Source organism: Anser cygnoides, chromosome 7 (assembly GCF_040182565.1).
Source record: "Anser cygnoides isolate HZ-2024a breed goose chromosome 7, Taihu_goose_T2T_genome, whole genome shotgun sequence".
NCBI classification, from domain to species: domain Eukaryota; kingdom Metazoa; phylum Chordata; class Aves; order Anseriformes; family Anatidae; genus Anser; species Anser cygnoides.
The window spans coordinates 35,173,644-35,194,359 of NC_089879.1; the positions used below are offsets into that span (position 1 = coordinate 35,173,644).

Genomic DNA, 20,716 nt, shown 5'->3' on the forward strand with positions numbered 1-20,716 from the left:
AATTCTGGCAATGGATCCTTTTACAATATTGGTTTTGAGGGCCTAAGACTAAATCTCCTGGTGTAGACAACAAAAAGCTGAAGTTTTCATCAGTTTGAGTGACAATGTGATCCTTCTCCTACCTGTAACTTCGATTGTGCTTCTTGTATGACATCCCAGCTACTTGGACTGATTAGAGGAAGATGTAGCCGTTATTAATTGATGGTATCTGTTACTTGGAGAGTACAGAGCAATCCAGCCTACTACACTACACTGTGTTATAATTATATATAACTATATATATATATATATTATATAACTATATATAGCTGAATACGTGAATGGCATATGTTCATTCTTTAATGAATCCTGTGAGAATGATTCATTAAACAGGTAAAGTCACTGTAGACAGGATACATTTCACACCTTTATTTCTAGTGCTTAAAACTGCTAGCCAAAACTAGTTAATAGGATTGTAATTATTCTTGTCTCCCTACAGTTAGTTATAAGATAAACCTTGAGTACTTGAAATAAACTGGGAAATACCTGAGAGGATAGGTGCATTCTCTTTTCCCCTTCGCGAAGCATGATCTTTATAAACTAGGCTTTGATCAAAACTAGGTGTTGTCTATCTTACTTTGCATTACAATCCCTCCTAAAAGAACTATTCTTTGTACTTTGGTTCTCTAATGTCAACCAGGTAGTATGTAGATCTTGGTTGTATTTAATCCTAAAACGAGGCTTATATTCAGGCTGAGATGAAAGGTCCTTCATGGTTTGTTAACTCAGATCTTACTTGCAGGTGGTTTTATCCATTCAGTGTGCCTGGCCTAAGGGATGTGACATGAGGCTGTGGAGAAGAGGCAGCTACTAATGAAGTATTTACTTCATGGCTAGAAAAGGTGGTGTTGCTGGAGACCACCATGGACAAAATCTTCTGATCTGATAGGAGCTACCTAGCATGCTGATCCTTAATGCAGGGCTGTACCATTAAAAATCATAATAAAAGAAAACAGAAATAAACAAAAGACAACATGATCCCAGAGCAAAGTTCCAGCAGTTGTGTGCAAGCTGAAGAGGGAGGAGAAGCCAGTGTCTAAACTGTCCTAATCACGTGTATGCAAACTGGAAGTGTCTTATTTGCAATAGAACTTGATCATGTTAACAACAGTTCAGGGATTAAGGATATACTTTCTGGGAGAAAAATTTCCCTGGAACAGGAAGCCTAGAAGGTTTGCACATGCATAGTGTCAAGGTTTTGTTGTATTTTTCTCAGTTTTCCACTGGGATACTTGAGGAAGAATATCTGAGTAACGTTCTTTGGTTGTGCGCCCCTATCAGAAAAAAATTTCTGGACATGCATGCTCAATATATGTATTTTTAGTTAAATATATGTACTACTGAAATTCTAATATTTTCTTACTGCACCCCCGAAGTATTTTCTTGCATAACCCACTTTAGAGACCACTGTGGTGGAGGATTATCAGTATGTCTCTAACTTTTCCTTGTGTAAAGTCCTAAAAGACAAATTTACCACCCTTCTTGTGTGCACGACCAGAGAAACACAGAGCTACTCTTGAGTTAGTTTGGGGTAAGTTTTTGGATGAATTTTCAAGCTTTTATATTTAACATTACAGAAAACTCAATTTCATTAGAAGTTGATTTTATGCATAGAAATATCTGACAATGAATTGTTATGATCTGCAGGGATACTGAGAAATACCGCAAGAAGCAGAGAGACAAAAGTAGAAGGGAGTGTAATACAAGGATTGTGGTTTTTTTTTTTTTTAAGCCTAATTTATTTGTACTTGTGTATTTAAAATGATTTATATTAAGAATGATTTAAATTGGGTAGGATTGTAGTGTCACTGGATTACACACAGTTCTTTCTCTTAGCATTCCTGGAAATCAATCACTAATGTTTCTTGGCTCTTTACCTATTTAATAGCTTTTTACTATTGACATTGAAAGGTAACAGTTCAGGAAAAGGAGAGGAAAAACTGTTCGTTTAGGAAAAGGAGAGGGCAGACACTTGAGCAGAATATGTTACAGACCAGGAATTTTTAGTATTGTTATACAGGCTAAGTCACTGGGAAAAAAAAAACACAGTTTATGGAACTGCATCTTTCCTTCATTCTACTGGACTAGTGTCCTTGAAACTCTCTAAACCTGATGTTGCAGAGGCTGAATTGAAAATATATATCAGAAACAGACATAGATTGTACATACAGTTCTTTCCCATTAATCTGTTACTTCTTCATGGGTCAAAACACACTAGCACTGCCAGAAACAGGATAGCATAGTATGGCCCAGATTCACACAGCTGTAATTCCACCTAACTCCTTTTGTCTAACGTTTCCTACTGGCTACATGCCTTTGAAAGCTTGGAGCCAACCAATAAAAACCACCAGGCATGGGGCCCATTGTGGAATTATATGGGATTAAAACTGCATAAATCTGAGCCATTGCTATGCTCTGTGTTTTGTGTTTTTTTTTTCTTTTTTTTCTGGGTGCACCAGTGTCAGCTGTATCTAAAATAGATATGTAGACTACAGACCATACAGCCCCACTGAAAATGCTACTAAGTCTTATAGTGTCATTTCAACCTCAATTATAAGGCTAAACTGCTCTGTCAGCTCCTGAGGATGTTTTTTTCTACTTCTCTCCTTGAGAGTGTGGAAAAAGACTTACTGGGATGCTTTCAATGTATGTAGCTAGTGTTAGGCAACAAGTTGGTTAGACGTGCGCCTAGCTATTGAAATATTACATGTAGAAATAAATACTCTGTGTTTAGGAAATTGTAAGTTTATAAAATATTTTCACCTTACTCTATGATTCTGCCTCGGGGTGGGGGGGTTGAATGCAAGATGCTTTATGCTTGGCTATAATGAAGTGTGGGAGTTGGCAGGAGTATCAAAATTGTGGGTGTTGGTTTTATCAGTTTGTTTTTCTCTCATGTGTTCTTTTGGTGGTTGTATTTTTTTTGATTTGATTTTTTACATTTTTTAATCTTTGGCTTTTTTAGCGTAGTTTTTTATTTTTATTTTGTTGAAATGGCATTGAGGGAAAAACACCATCATCCTGTATTTTAAATATAAGTACAGTATCTATCTTGATGTTCTTTGTGCTTTTTGGTCTTGTTCTGTGCTTAATCTGGAACATAATTTTTGCAGTATTTCCCCTGTATGTGGGTCATCTTTCTTTGCTGGTCTGAATGAATCCAAGCATCTGCAGCTCTGTCCTCTAGGTGTATGTTGACTGCTATTTAGTGATGTTTCTCAAGAATTCTCACTACTAGAAGCAAATCTCTCAAAGATTAATTATTGTAAAAGGAATCTGTCTTTATCTTTTCTATCTTTTCCGATGACCCTGATGACCATCACAGAGATTTGCCTGCTTCATAGATATTTCTAGTGACTCCTCAATTACAGTGATTACCACAAAGTAGTTATCCATTTTGAGTCCTAAGGAATGGCACCTGTTATCCCTTCATTTTGTGTTCACTTTCTCTTAACCCAAATAAGGTGCATAGATTTAGTTCACCTAGGGCCCAAAGCAGTCAAATCCAACATTCTGGCATTGTCCTGTAGTAATTCTTGTTGCTGTTGTCTTGAACATTCTTTCTTCATTATGCATAACTTAAACCAACAACAACAACAAAAGAACAGATTTCTATTGAATTAAATCCTAGTACCTATGCTTGAATTCACAAATTTGTGCAGAAGAGCCCTAACATTTCTACACTCTTTTAATATGAATTTACCAATGGAAAAAACAATGCATTATATTATACTTGCATCCAAACATGGTGCTTTGTTTCACTTTTATGGCTTTTTCCTCAGATTTTTAAAAACTTATTTTGTCTTTATTTTAGGTAGATCAGCAACTTTATTGTTAACATCAATTTAAAATCTATGTCCATTTTAAAACCTAGGCAAATCCCTCTCAAACTTTGTTAAACTTCAAAAAGCTGGCTGGCATCAGAAAGTTAGAGTCCAACACTTAAACCTTGAGTAAAGATAGGTTCCACATCTGGATTTGCATGTTATGAGTGAAGTTTGCTGTTAGTGTGTTGACTTCTATAACGTACGTCAATTCTGAGTAGAAGACAAAAATTGACAGTATCAAATACTAGACTTTTCAAATGTGATTCTGCTTTGTGTTTTTGAACTGTTGGGCTGGATTCAAAAATGATGGGCATGCTTTTCTGTTTTGAAAATAGAATGTGCAACTGCATGATTTATTAGAAAACCACAGTCAATGGGAATTAATTCTGCTATATGAAGCTATTGCCTTTTTGAAAGTTTGTGCACAAATGTTTGAATATGAAATGTTTGCATTGTACAAGGTAGACTGAATCTTTGTGAGAGTCATACTTCATGTCTACTGTTTTGCTAGCAATACTGTGGAAATAGCGGCAATGTGGCTTATTAGTTGTCTATTGTAGTGTTTTTATGTCTATAGAACATAGCCTTTGTTCATACATAAATATTGCTCCAGTATTGCAGGCTTTATCTATTGGAGACTTGCACACTTTATTGCACTGGGAAAACTGGCATATTTGCTGCCTTTAATAGCTTGACTCATAAAATTCTCTGGTTCTCTTTCTTTGGCCTTACTACGGACTAAAACAGTCGATATTTTAGTGAGAAGACTCTGAGGAGCCTACATTTTAAGGACTGTTAACAGCTAAGCCATAGAAATACCATTGTTTCTACCTAGTAATTACCAAAATGAATCCACAAGTGTATGAACTGAAAAGTGGATCCTCTCATTGGCTTAGTAATAAATTGAGACAGAAAGAAAGAATGATTGTATTAGCTTGTCTACTTCATCAAGTAGTCAGCAGCTACTGCATATTCTACTGTACGTTCTGAGAAGAATTTCTGGAGAAGCAGAGAAAGAGACCACCAACTGGGGTGGGGTGATGTTTGAAGACCTGACTGGACGTTGTCCAAAACAACCTGTTTTGAATTCAGTATAGACCATGTTTTGAGCAGAAGCTTGGACAAAGTGACGTCCAGAGGTCCCTGCCAGCTTGAATTTTTCACTGAAACTGTGATTTTGAGGGAGATGGGATGATAGTTTAAAAGATTTTTGTTGTTGCCTCATTAAGTGCTCACTTTAAAAGAAAATATGTAAATATCTGCTGAATATGTATTTTTTTAAATTAAGTACTCCTTGAGTACTTGGCAAATTAATTAGTTATATGCTGAATGAAGACAAACTGGAAGCTCATCAGAAAAATCAGACAACTCTTCTTCCTCTTCCTGCTGCCAAATAGGGAGTTTATTTTGGAAGTAGCTACAACAACAGGAAGTAGCTACAACAACAAATACTGTTTTTAGGAAAATAATTTTTTCTGAGTTAGGAGCAGAGGTACTTGATATTTTTTTATTCATATATGTCCCATCAATAGGCTTTCATTTTATGTAGCATTAAATAAATCAAAGAGCAGAATAAACATTTCATGCAAAAATGTCTGACCAACACTGTATAAAAGGGTTTTCTTGAATTTCTTGTCTTGTCTTTGATAGGATTGTAGGTAAAAGAATATATATATATATATTTATTTTTTTTGGTATTTGAAATCTATGAGAAAATTGGAAGGATAAACCCTCAAGTTAAACCTGGATATCCTGCAAAGAAAACCTGCCTCCTTGATTCCACTGTTTTTTTAATAAAAGTACAACATATGCCAAATTAACACTTTGTGCATACTCATGCTTGACCTGAAGTTCTGTGAATATTCTGATACTGAGCATTTTAAAGCAGCTGATATTTCTCTTCTGCTGTGCCTAAATCCTTCAGTCTGCCTGATGGTATGGAAATGGGAAAGGCAAAAGAGAAAAAAGGGAAAAGGCTATTATACTGCAGATCGTTATTATGAAAAATTTAACTATGGCTTATCAAAAATTTAATTCATTCTGATGAATGAACTGTACAAATCTAAAATGAATTCTTTGCTTTGATTAAATAAAATGGAGGGACTTAAGAATTCATTCAAATACTGTAGAATAAATTGCTTTTGGACTGTTATAATAACCTCAGAGCTCTGTCTTCCTGATGTAAGTGTATGGAGGACATGCGTCTTCTTTCTCTCTCTTAGATCAGCTCTGTCTAAACGAGAGCTGTAAGACTGTCAGTGGAGGTCATTATTACTATTTTCATTTTCAGCTTAATATTTAGAAGTCAATATGGAAAATGTTTCAATTATTTTGGAGGGGGAGGGTTGTAATATTAAATATTCTCATTTTAGAGGATTTGCTATTTATTCAATAATTAAAAAAATCAAGGAGCTATGATTCAATTGTTTATTATGTTGCTGAGTGTGTACTTACTATTAGCTGAACAGACCAATGATTTAAATGGAATTGCTTTCATGAAAGTGGTGCACTAATAGCTGTATGAAGTGCAAAGTGAAACCCTCCAAGCCTAACAGCGTCATGGAAAGAAAAAGCTTATATGTACACTTGAAAAGGATAATTGTATTATAGTGAACGTAGGCAGTCAAATATGGATTTTTCAAAATGTCTTTTAAAATAATTTCATTATTGACTTCAATTTAGCAGACATACATTCAGTTAATGTATTTCTTATCATATGTGTTTGTGACTTGTATGGAATGATCTGGTGCTGTCCATTCTTAGTTCTTAGGATCTTCTTAGTAAGTGAACATCCATATTAAAGCTAGCAGTACCACAACTGTCTGTATTCTTTTTTCTCCAGAAAAAGACAGTGAAGTTGGGATAAAATAGTAAACAGTCATTTAACTAAGTCTATGCAGACTTAACCTGCATAGTGAAGAAATTCAAAAAGAAAATTTTAAGCATTGTGGTACATACCGATTGATCCCCAGCACGTTCAGTACCGTAGGATACCCCATTTAGTTGGGCTATTGGCTGAACTCTATTTTGCTTTCCATGGTAGCAAATGAGCTTCCCACATTGCTACAGGGAAACCTAACATATTGAAGTAATCTCTGGATTATTAATACACCACTGCACTTGGGGGACAAAACTAATTTCATCAGTAAATCACTGCAGATAACCATAATTCTGGGGTAGATGAAAAATACACATCAGTGCTTGGAGAGGGATAACAATCAGGGCTTCCAGAGGAAAAGCTCACTCCTGAGAAATAGCAGTGTCTGGGGAATGAAACAGCATCACAAAAATGAATCAAATGGTCCTTAGTGGTCCCAAGGCAAGGGTTTATGATTATGGAGCAGACAAGCATTGGAAATCTAATGAAAAAACCTCTGTGGGGTAGGAAATGCTGGTGACAACAGGTTAATTTAAAAATGCTAGTCAAGTTACTTTTTAAAGTATTCTTAATGTACATTGTATTTCTACATACCACTGTACCCCAGTTGACTTGTGGTTATAATAATTGAAAACTTTTTAGTGATGACTTCTAGGGATTGCAGTAACTACAGTATATAGGTATAATGTGCCAGGTTTGACTGACAAAGCAGCTATTCTTCTGAATGTTACGGGCGAAAAGCTCTTGGTGTGTACCTGCAATAGCTTTGTTAATTGTCGTTTCAAGAGACCTTTCTGTGCAAAACCAAGTGAATTTATCCTTTAGGACTAAATTTTTGAGTGACCTGTATGGCAACAGAGATTTTCTACTAATGCTCTTTAGAAAGAGCAATATCAAACCACTAATTTCATGTGCTGTTGTAAACTACAGTTCTGCAACGTTTTTGCCATTTAAGTACTTGGAAAAATCCTGGATAATTTTCTTAGGATTTTTCCTTTCTCCCTGTAGAGAAGGGACCTCACCTTCTCACCTCCTAAAACTCCATGCTATTTAGATAGTTCAATGTGGAGGTTTCAGCCTTTCTTAATGTGCTCATTCTGGAAATTGTTAATACACATAGAATCAGTGTAGATTTTTCATAGGTGAGAGACCTCAGATGTCTTCAGCAACATTAAAACATAGGAGAAATACAATTCTGACAGCTTAATAGGGTTTAGTATAAAGTGGACAGAAAATATTTTTATTAAAAACAATCAATCAAAACCTATCATTATAAAAGGAGATATTTGTATGAGAGCTTGCAACATAAACACTACAAATAAAATGATTCCCATTTGACAACTACAGTAGTTTCTTGAATGTATCATGGTTTCTAATCTACATGCGTGCAAGTACAGAAGTTATTTGAATTCTGATTTTAGCAGGATAACTCATTATGTCCCTTGCCAGAGACAAATTAATCTAATGTGAAATGAGTTATTTTGCTTGCAAGCATCTCACTTTTTCCCCATACCTAAAGACACAATTTGAGACTTCTCAACTAAATTGAATCCTTAATAGCTTGTCACACTTACTATAAATATATCTCCTTAAAGGCCAGCTAATATAATTACTTTAATTAGGAAATAGTTTTAATATGATTGCACTCCTTTGTTTTATTAATTGCTCATCACTGGCAGAACTGACTCCACTTTTCCATTGTCCTTAATATCACTTCTCTGTTTTTCTTTTCCCCCTTCATAGGGGGAGCACAGATATTGCACGTTTTGAAGCCAAGCGATAGCATTGGATTTTCAGCTGCTGGTTTCTCTCTTACAAGCTTCTTACTCCTTGATCATTCCCCTCCTTGATCTCAATTCTGGTTATAAAATGGACAGGCAAAATAAACTTTTTCCCTTTTCCCCAAACCTCTAAGCTATTTCTTTTCAAGTGGACCTGCCTCATGTGCTTTCCTCTTGTAATTGGTCATCCCAGGTGAGCAGCTTTCTTCATCCCCAAGAACAGTCTAAAATAATGGCTTATTTTTATTTCCCTGCGTTCCCACTGTATGACTGCCTTGTGTACTGTTACACCATGTCCAAACAGAATAAATCATCTAAATGGGTGGCATGTGGACTGGGACTTTTGGCACTTCAGAAGTGGAAGCAGCGTAGTGGTTACAGACTTGTCTTACCTTGTACTTTCTCTTGTCCATAGAATAATATGCAGTTCTGAACAAGGATTGTGTCAAAATCTACCTCTTCATGGTAGGTCTTCCTCATGCAGTACAAGGACGCTATCTAAAGATCACAGCATAGGGGATGGGTAGCAACACTGGAAAGGAGGTGCCTTCTGAGGGCCAGGTGGAATTATTAGCTTGGATGCCTTTATGTGTACATGAACTGTCACTATTCCGTTGGGAGAATGGGGTGCAGAATGGATCAAAAGGGAATTCCCTGTGGAAGCTCAAAGATGGTTGATATTGTAGATTAATTTAATCTAAGTTTATTAATAAAGGCAACCTGTAGGAAAGCAGTGAGTATAGATAGCAGCATAAATTTTCTGTCTGGAAAATTCATACGGGTTTCTGTTTGATTTTTGAGAAGAAAAAGTTTAGTTTCAGTCTCCTGCTCATTTCTTGATGCTTCTCTAGAAGGTTTCTAGAAACAATCCTTGTATTGCTGTAATCTTTTTCCTCATGTGCTGCTTATTTGAATTTATTTTAAATTAAGGTAATTAATGCTAGTAAATTATGTATTCAGGGGATAAAAAAATGAAGGTGACCCACTTCTTGGAAGGAAGAATCTGAAAATACCCTTAAGGCTTTAAGAAGGAAAAGTTTAATCAGTTTTTATAATGAATGAACGTTTGTGCCTCCTGCAATATTTCCCACAGGGCACTTAAGTTCAGTGCTTGGAACTCTGCATCCTGTAAGAGGGTGATACAGTTGCTCTGTATTTTATTTAATGCTTATGAAAAAAGAAATTTCAATTTTGATACACAAAGATGTGGAAATCTTTGGTGTCCGTATATAAATATGAACATACGAATGGAAGGATGAAGAACAGAAAGCTGTTGGGTTCTGGTGTGTATTTGGAAGCAGTAGTTGTCGTCAATCCCCTTGTGCTGTGTAATCTTTTTAGAGAAGCACCAGATGAGCTCATTGACCAAACTCTGACTCTGTGATCTGGAGCTTTTCCACTTTGAGTGGAACATTGAGCAATACTACTAAAAGAGGATGAAAGCTTGTTCTTTTTTTCTATTATTAAAAAGCAAACAACCCCACTGCATATAAATATCTTACAGGACAGAAGTAGGAGGTTTACCTGTTCCAGCTGCAGGAAAGTTTGAGTTTTCAGAACATCTTTTTATTGGTTTAATAACTCAGGGTAGAGTCAATAATAAATCACACTATATTCAATATATGCTGAGCTAATTTCTAAATTTCTACTGGTTCCAGAACCAACCCACCTCCCCCCCCCCCCCCCCCCCCCCCCCCCCCGAATTACTTAACCTTTGAGACTATTAGGCAAAGGTATGAAACTAGATGGCACTCCAGGACCAGGCAGTTGGCTCTTACTGAGAAGCATTTTCCCTGGAAAATAGTGTTTTTAATAATGAATTATGCATACTACTTATTTCAAACAAGTCTCTTCAGTTTGAGAGAGAATTACGTTTGTTTAATTCCCTGTTTTTTAATATCTCTCGAACAATAATTTATTCTTCCTCATATTATGTCCCATCCCTGGAAGTGTCTAAGGCCAGGCACAATGGGGCTTTGAGCAACCTGGTCTAGTGGGAGGTGTCTCTGCCTTATGGCAGGGAGATTGGAATTAGATGGTCTTTAAGGTTCTTTCCAATCCAAACCATTCTATGATTCTGTGTATCTCTGTTACACAGTTTATGTGGTTATTCTGCATGTAGTATTATTTAATTTACTCTTGTTCAACGCAAAACTTGTAAGAGGATAAAGTCTCAAGGATAGAGTACAGCCTTGGACATGGGAGACCTCAGTTAAAACATATGTCTTGTCATAGGCTGCCTGGTTGGTACTGGGGAAATCTGTGCATCTGTTGCTCATTACCAATTGATTGATACTATGATCTTATTCAAGTTCTGGAAAGTAACAATTACAAAGAGTTATAATATCATACAATAATGGAGGCCATCCTAATAACCCAAATAAACAGAATTTATCAGATGTTTGACTGGGTAATTGATAGCAGAAATACTGCTTCTGATTTGTTCTTGCAAGTAGTGATCTGATAACAGCTCCTTATAATAAATGTATTTGCATATGCTGTAGTTAACAAGTCCACACGAATGGCCTGTATGTTGGAGAATTTTTATATCCCTATGTAAAATGTACAATTGAATAAAGTTCCTCACTAATTTGTAGCAATGGGTTTTCCTGTAGAAATCTTTTTAGAATGATTTTGGAAAATTTAAAAGAAGATGTTAACCATCACCAGTAGACCTCCTGAGGTAGCTTTATCTCCTTGGATTATTATTATTTTTTTTTATTTAAATCACTGATAAGCCTTATCTGTTCTTCTGTAAAGTGGTGCTTTATGTTCCCATTCCCTCCTTGACAGGCAGATTAAGACAAGATTGTAAGACTGAGATAGCAGTCTTAGCCAGTTGGTAGGATTGCTGGGGTTGTCAGAAGCCAGAATTGACAAAGGAACTCAACACATGTATATTTGTTCACCAATTTGTTGTGTCCAAATCTGGTCTTAACTAAATTCAGGGGGCAGGGGGGGGTGAGGTGTGTGTGGGGGTGTTTGAAGGCAATATAAGCAATTTATATTCCTTATATTTTTTAAGTTGATGCTCTAATCAAGCACCAACATAATGGGTGTTTCCAAAATCTTCAAATGCAGGAATGTTTTTGAAAGCTAGATCCTTGCCAGGAATCTAATATATATTATTTTGTAGTTACTTTAATTTTCTATACTACAGGAGAGGGAGGGGGAAGACGCAGAAAAAAAAAAAATCTTAGGTTTGGCCTAAGAATCACAAACCACATTCTCCTTCTATTACCAGTAATCCTGTCTTTACTACTGTGTAAGCAGTGGTAATGTTTTTTTTTTTTTTTTTTTTTTTAATATTTGATGATTTTCATATATCTTTGTAATTTTCTTTTAACATATGGTTTTAACTAGGTGCTAAAATGACCAAATGCCCAAACAGGTCCCTGACCTTTAGGGGAAACCATTTTCTGCATCTCTGCTGTGTGGTTTGAGAAAACAGAGCCACTTGATGGAATATTACTGTAGGAACAGACTGTGTTTCTGACAGTGCTCATCATCACTGCCAGTAGCCAGGGCAGCCTGCCAATGACAGCTCCTGTTCAGGTATTTCCAGGTGTTATCAACACAGAACTGCTCTCAGCGAGTCCTTCTGGGAACAATGCCAATATATTTTTTGACTTCTGTACTCTTTTTCCTTGTCTTCTTTCTTTACAACTTCAGAGAAGGGTCAGAGCAGGAGCAAGTCAGTGGCATTCACACTGTGCAAGATCTCTAAAGTTAAGTGGGGACAAAAATTCAGAGCATTTTCTTGTTCAGGAAGCCTGTGATTTACCACTGAATCAATACTCAAGGAATTGTTTGGTTTTGGTATTAGAGCAACTAAGCTTAATTACACACACACACACACACACACACACGTATGTATTAGACCTCCCTTCTGCTTAACAGTACATGGAACTTCCATGTACGCAAAATAACTATTTCGAAACTATAAAACATTGTATTTCAAATCAGTTTCATTTTCTTATTCTGATTCCTGTTCTGGATCAGGATTGAAAACTGAATACCAGCAGACATGTTAATTACACACTTTCGAGATACGTTACTATTGTCTCATGAAATACTGTGCCAAGCAAACAGAAGAGCAATCCACATTCTGTACAAAACAGAAGCAATAATTTAGTCACTTGTACATTTTTAAAATATCAAAAGTGAAGTGAAATAAAGACAAAATTAAATGCTTGATTTTTTTATTCTGATAGTTAAAGGAACTTAATTTTCAAAACATTTGTACTGAAAAACAAACAAAAACACCAGATAAGAAGTAACTGGCAGAAATTATGGTCTCTAGTTGACGTGCTAAACTCAAGTAATTGTGATTAGTGGTGACGTTAAGAGAACAGGAAGGGTAATAACAATAAAAAGTCTGTGAAAATAAGGCTAATTTTTAGAGAGGGAAAACCTTTCAACATTAACTAACTAAACTTATTTAACATAATTATGTTAAATAACTATTTAGCATTGTGTTTAACATAAACACACATCATTACTGTCTTAGAACTTGGATTCTAATGGGGTCGCTTCATGGACAGCATGGTAAAGATTCAAGAAACACAAAATGATTTATTAGCTACAGACACTTACTTTCAAAAGGTTTCAGAATTATGCTATTATCCTTTCTGAAATTTTTGAATGATGCAGGTATGGTGCTTTTCTAAGCTCTTGATAAACCTTCCTGCCAGCTATATCTCCGGACAATCTACTTTAGTGCAGCAATGGTTAGGGTGGTCTTGGGCAAAAATAATAGATTCTTTTCTTTTTCATATGCTCAATAGCAAAATTCCAGGTGAAATCGGTCTTTAATGCTTTCCCCCTCCCTGGACGTCTTTTTCATATAAAAACAGTGTTTAATGGGACATGGTCAGTAAGTAAAATCAGATGAACTTGGTGGCTTAAGGTCCCCACTGTAACAGATTCGTGGTGCTTATCTTTCAGCACCTTGATATCTTTGATATGACTGAGTGTTTAGAACAAGACAATTTTCGTATGCTTTTCAGTTCAGTAATGAAATTGATTTCCAAACACTAAGGGTAACTTTGGTTCCGTTTATTTTTATGACTGTCCTGTAAGTGAGAATTACTATTTGAGTTTATTTGGAGATGCTGCGCATCGTCAGTCTTTAAGTGCTATTGCTTGAAAATATTTACTGTTGCTAGAGAACACATTAGCCTTTTGCTGGCCACACATTAAGAGAAGATTAATTAAGCATTAAGAGAAGATCTGAATGTATACATAAGTAAAGGGATTGTGCTTTCTCCAGGAAATTGTTTTGTAAATGAGCTATTATGAAGTTATATTGCATTTCATTTTTTGCATGGAGCTGCCATAAAATAAATCCATTTCTATGCGCAAAGCAACAGTACTGTGTAAATGACAATTATAAATGTAACAGTGGTTATTTACAGCACAATTAATTTCAAATATTGTTCCATTTAGAGAGACTCGGTAGGGAGCTCATCCTGTTCCTCTAGATACTTTATTTTGTCATTCTAGTTTTTCATTACTTCTTCCAAACCCCATAAAATCTCTACTGTTGTATGCTACTTCCGTGCTCAGTGACTTACATTGATTTTGAAAATTACTTTTTATAATTATTTTTTAATTAGGTACAGCTAATCTATAGAAGTAAATGATGCATATAATGCTAACAGAGATAGGACATATGAAAACCTGTTATTAAGCCTACCGTTCCACTGAGAGTTTAAAACCTGTTTTTACCTCTTCTAGTAGTAATAAATCAGCCCTATTATTAATTTGTTTGACTTAGTAAATTATTATCACTTCCATGTGAACTTTACTGTGAGATGAAGAAATCAAACCACTTATTCAAGTGTATGTAATCAATGTGGTGATTCCAGTGTCAAACAAACAAACAAAAAAAAACACAAACCAAATGAAACAAAAACCTTTGTACCATTCTATTTTACAGAACTGATGTATGTTTTTGACTTCTTATGGAAAAGCAAAACACAAAGGTATCAGACAAGGCTTTTATGATTCCAGAGGAAGCCATGGTATAAATGTGGAATTTTATTATGTCCATGGATTTATTCTACTCATCTCCAACTATCCAAAATCAAAGAATGCTTCCCCACATTCTGTATTGATCTACACATGTTGGAAAGGCAAGAAATGCAGGGATAAGCTCATGTGTGCCTTTTGAAGGCACAGAAAAGTTTGGTCCTAATGGCAGTTTGGCCATCTGTTTAGCTGTAGCTGAAAATATATATTTTTTTAAACAAACTAAAAACCAGCCATTTATTATTCTGACAATTTCCATCACGTTTGATTGAAAAAAAAAATCCAAATTATTCTAATAATTCTGCAGGGAGCTTGCTGTTTTAAATGAAGTTTAATGAACAAAATACATGGACATGAAGGCAGTGTATTCATCCAGATGTATTACTGGCTAACCCATTAACTTTTAAAAAAAATGTATTGTACTAGATTCATGATTTGTGGGTGAAGCAACTTGTTAAGTAGGCTGTATACCGCAAAAATAGTCCATCTGTCTCTAAGATTTACCTACAAATAGAATACATGTGTTGCTAGTGAACTAAGGAACAGTGGCATATGTATATATATATTAAGTAAATATATATACATATAATATGTGGACTTTCAGTGGTAGGGCAATAGTCCACATTCTCTCTTGTTCCAGAAGGACAGGAACCTATGTTCATGAATTTTTTTGACTTGATGTCTAGGCTGTGGGAAGCAGGGAGGGAGAGAAGAAAACATTGAGATTTTGAGTATTTTTCTTTTGAGTTTTTATTGGAGGATCTGTCTCTAAAAAGTTACATTTTCCTATCTTGCACCCTAATTTCTCTCTGCGGGATGTTTGCTGCTTTGGATTTGATTCTTTAGAGTTTGCCTGCCTGTCATGTCGTCAGGTGCCTCTTATTGGATTAGATGGTTTCACTCTTAAACCTTTTCTGAGGAAGAGCTTTTCTGACTGCTATTTCAGAATATTATTTCTAACTATTTGTATATTTACTTGGGATGAAAGCTGTGAGATACCTGCAAAATGGTAGGGGCTTTGATCTTGTCTCCCTTGAAATATTTATATGGAAGAAAATTTGTTTTTAGAGCTTCTGAATCACAGAAGCCAAGATCTCAGTTGGAAGCCAATTAAATCTCTCCTGACTTGCTTTCCTGTTTGCCACTTGCTCTAGTTTATGTGGACAATACAGATACACATGCTGCTTGGTGAATAAGAGCTGTTATTTTATTTATTGTGGAACATATATAATTTATTCTGTAGTTGGAAGTATCAGAGTAAAGTGACCAGAAATTAACTTAGACTATTTGTGATTTCATTGTTCAAGCTGAATACATTCCCACTACCGTTAATAACAATTTATTCCGTGACTTTTGGTATGTGAAATTAACCTTCAATTTTAGGTTAATGACAATGCTTAGAAATTCAGCTGTGAATCTAATTTATCATTTTATAGGCTTACATATAATATTTCTTCAAGATTTTAGTGAGCTCAATTACACAGCTATAGTGCACATTTATTCTGCATAGCTATTGTAGACTTATTTGGCAAGAAGAATAAACTTTTCCATCTCTATTATCCTGCAAAAATGTAGGTAAATTTTTCTGTGTTTTGATTTTTAATGTTCTTTTGAGTTAGTTTTAAAAGACTAACTTCTGCTCGATCACTGAGAAGGATTTTTCATCAGTATCACACTGTTATCACACAGTCAGAAAGTCTGTCATGTTAGCTAGGATTTCTTGTCTTGTTTTTGCCTTCTTATATCTATTTCCATAAGCAGCAATCTTCAGATATTTCAGGCAGATACCTCAATCTTTCTTTGGTGATTAACTAAAGGACCGACAGTATGTATCCTTAATCTTGCTTTGTAAGGAATTCTTTCAACAAACTGGTGGTTTTTGAACATTTTTCTTTGAAGGTCGTTCTCTTCTGCCCCTGTGTAGGAAAAACCCAAGACAGGTGAAACATCTGCAACTTAAAAGAAACTGAAAAGCAGACTCAAATATTAGCCTTTTTCCAAGGTGCCTGATTTTGTTTTTTTCTTTCCAGAATGCTTTGTTATTTCCAGTTCTGGAAAACTAGGCCATTTAAGGCATTAGAGATGAATAACTTGAAAACCTCTAATGGTTAATATTTCAAAAAAATCTTAATGTTGTTCTTTTTCCATTATAGTAGCTCTAATACCTATGAAGTCTATCATCTCTAAAATAATCTAAAGTTTGGTTCCTTTGTCCACAAGATATATCTGCTAACAAGGTTATCTTAGTGATCTAAAGGATGTGAAGTTTTCCATTTCTTTGAAAGTGACAAAGCATTAATGATGCTGACTGTAATACATCTGAGTGTTTCCTCAAGCAGCAGATCTGAGCTGCTTGTGGCTTATGGTCATGATTTATACTGCTTAAGCTTTATTTGACAATGAAATAGCTACACATAGAAGATGAGTTTTCAGTGCTGTTCCAACAGAAACAGATGTGAAACACACCACGTCATGTGGTTTGTAGTGTCTTGTCGGTAGTGGTACCATTTATTTAAAGATGCTATTGCATCTTGCAGGTCTACTAATTGTTCCTTGTGAAATAAAGATTTACATGTTGCATTTTTGAATTGAATGGTCATTTAAATCTGTCTGAAATATGACTGACAATAATGGAAGTTTTCACTATTGCTGTGTTCCGTACAGTAAGTTCTACGTTAGGGGATAAAGTGAAGGGGACATAATAGTTAATTTCATTTCCATGGGATATATATATATTTTTTCCTCTATGATCTTGAATTCTCACTAGTGACTGAAATGAGCTGTTAAAGATGATGCTGTGCTATAACTGTCCAACTGTCCATCATAGAAAAGGTGTTGTGTTGTGGTCTCCCCAACCCCCATCGCTTCAGGATGAAATTGCAATAACTTTAACTGATGGGTTTTAATCATTACAAGTCCTTCTGGCAGAGTGTTCCTACTACAATAACACGTGGGAATTTGTCCCTCTTGCTCTAATGTTAGCTGCAGTTGTGAGCCAAGTACTCTTAGTATCCTTTCTTTTTTTTTTTTTTTATGAGGACAATGCTAGTAAGTAGAACCTTTATATTTTTATTCTTATTCCTGTTTTGCTTCTGTTCCACCTTGCCTATGTTAGGCCTACGTTAAAACTTCACTATGGCTGGCTAAAGATTCTTAAGACAATCATAGAGTTAAAAAAAAAAAAAAAAAAAAAAAAAAAACCACCACCAATAACAACAATCAAACAACAAAACAAAAACCCAGCAACTGCACAGTCCAGATTATTTCTTGTAAGTAATGTTTCCTTGGGTTGAAGCCACAGAAGAATGAAAACTGAATGGAAAGAGAAAAATAGAATTACATGAATGAAATTACATGATCTTACCTAGTTTTCACAGACTGTAAGGACTTGAATGACTGAGGTAAAAATACATATTAAAAAATTGTAGATGTTTTTTGAATTTTTTTTACTTTAAAATTATCCAACACTAATCAAATTGTTGAATTTTATTATATATTGGTTTTCCTTTTAGATATACTAGATATATATTAATTGGTTGCTTCATTGAAGATTGTTTTTGTATAGCCAACTTTGAGAATGATATACAGCTATATCTAATGGTCAACATTGTAGCCTTTATATTCCTAATGAAGATCGAAATGATTGTTTCATTGCCTGCCTAGATTGGGATGGGCAGTGTTCCAAAGGAGAGAGAAAGCAAGGGAGGAGATTGCGGGACAGGGAACAAAAAATTCAAGCAATAAATGCAGTTATTTCTTGTTACTGATGTTATGTGACTAATTTTTTAAAATAAAAGACTTTTGAAGACAGAAGGTTTATAGGCCTGTTGGAATTTATTTTGCCCACTTGAATACTAAAGACTCTAGGCTGCTGCTGCATGTGCTTATTCTTTATATCATCTAAAATGTTATGGTCATAACTCCATATTTACACTGCCTTTATCACATACATAACAATGTTCTAGAAGTAGTTCTAATGGTAGAAACCTAGGCCGAATAAACTGAAAACTAGCATACAGCTTTGGTGATTAATTAGGTAGTTTGAAGATATCAAACAGCCTACAGTAACATGGAATTAGAATGTCTAACTGCAAAAAAAATCCGTATTAAGCTTCTAAGCTTGGTTTTATTTGCTTTGTAAGTGCAGGGTTCTCAGTGACACAACCATATCACAGCCACTGTATAGTGACCCAGAATAGCTATGTGACTCCAAAGTAGAAAGAAGATAGCATAGGGTTATATTTGTAAATATGGAGTAGGGATGCATGGTCCCCTGGTGTTAGCCTCTTATTTGCACTGGAAATCACTGAATGCAGCTGAGCTAAGTTAGGTTCAGACATTTTACAGGTGCCTGTTTTCCTGTCCAACCACTTGATAACTGGTTATGGCCAGAGGGAAAAACAGAGGTTAAAAAAGGTGGTGGTTTGTGCAGTGTTGTTTAGGTATGTGAAATGAATGTCAAAATATTCTACTTGCTTGTGTTTTGGATCATACGGTTAAAAGGAATAATAAAAATAATGAAAATAACACCCAAAATGCTGTGTGTGTCTGCAGGTGTGCTGCCTGAACTTCATCACTACTATTAATATCTGTATTTGCCATACTTTTATGTTTTATAAACCTACAGACATTCTTCTTCCATAGATTTGCAATTATATTCTATGCATTCTACATGCAGGGTGGAAAAATATTATAAATATTCATATCCACTTGTGCTTCCTTATGGAGATACATAGATGCCTTTAACTTTATGTACAGAAATGTGCGTGAAGAGTATGGATTACAAATTAGCACATGTACCAACACTCTGCTTGTATCTCTAGGTATTTCTTGTTACTATCTACACTTAGAACTGTAGTGTACCAGTCTCATAAATGATCTAAGCCACTAGTGATACTGAAATTGATGTAATCATTTTTGGCACAGTTTCTTGAATAACCTATTAATAACCATAGGATGTTTCATGCATTTAAGAAGTGCTCTCCATGAGCATTTCAAAAGCATCTCTTTTGAGAGATGCTGCAATGTCAGCATCCTTTTTAAAATACCATTCAATACCGTACTCTTATTTGTTTGGGTTGCTTATAGAATTCAGAGAGATAAGGTCTCCAGTATGACTTCTTTCCTACTTCTTTCCTCATACTTTATTTATACATATGCTGTATGTAGCTTGCACATGCATATATGTTATCAAATCTGGTCCAATCACTTCATCAGTCTGAACCTTAATCTGACTTCAAAGTGTTCAGAATTTTTTCTAGGTTCACATGAGGCCAGAAATACTGATATTTAGACTGTACTTGAACTATGTAAATATCTTAAATTTTATTTATAGCACAGCTGATCACTACTCTTTAAAGATGGGTTACAATCAGTTCTGATTTCTAATGCACTAAAATCAGTATATGAATTCCAAAGCCTTCTCTGTCTTTCCTCTCCTAGCCTAAGTAACCAAGGTATTTGTTTAGTATTTGGCAGCGTTACCTTCACAGACATTTTTTATTGCCTCCAAACCTACAGAGGATTCTGAAAATAGGAAATATAAATGATAACAGTAAAACATACCCATACATGGGGCCAAAGGAGTGGTTTGCTGATGTGTCCTTTTCTGTCACTCAGAATTTTTCTCAATTTTGCAGTTTGTATGATGAAATTGTCTGAACTTGGCTTCTGTGAAAGAATGAATTATATTTTTCAAAAGTTTAAGTGTCAGTATTGCAGAGGTGGGATTTAAGTGGTCTCCCCCTTTCCCCGATCTCAGTAAAGGCAGCTGGAATGGTGAATTATTACAGTTTGACATAAAAATAGCTCTCGTTGCTAGGCAGTGAAGATTTGTTCTGTAGGAAACCAGATTTGTGTTGCCCAGGATCTAAAATTGCATGCATGTCATGTTTGCGTGTATTTTTGTGTAGAAATGCATGACTTTGTATATATTTGTGAATTTAGTAAGCAAGTATGAACTTGGAAGTTTGCTCACACTAGTGCTTTTTTCACATCTTAGATTTCATACTGGAACATAAAGACTTTTACTCATTATGGGTCCTCTCATTCTTGACCTGGCTGGAACACTCCATCTTTCCAAAATTTTGTTTCATTTTCCACCTCCTATTTACCATCTATTATCTGGTTTTGATCCTCTCCTTAATTACCCAAATACC

General features: G+C 35.3%; 1 protein-coding gene across 32 annotated transcripts in view; it reads left to right on the plus strand.

The window, feature by feature from the left end:
- Window positions 1–20,716, plus strand: part of KCNMA1 (potassium calcium-activated channel subfamily M alpha 1) — a 475,240-nt gene that overhangs the window by 79,366 nt on the left and 375,158 nt on the right. The window lies entirely within an intron of this gene.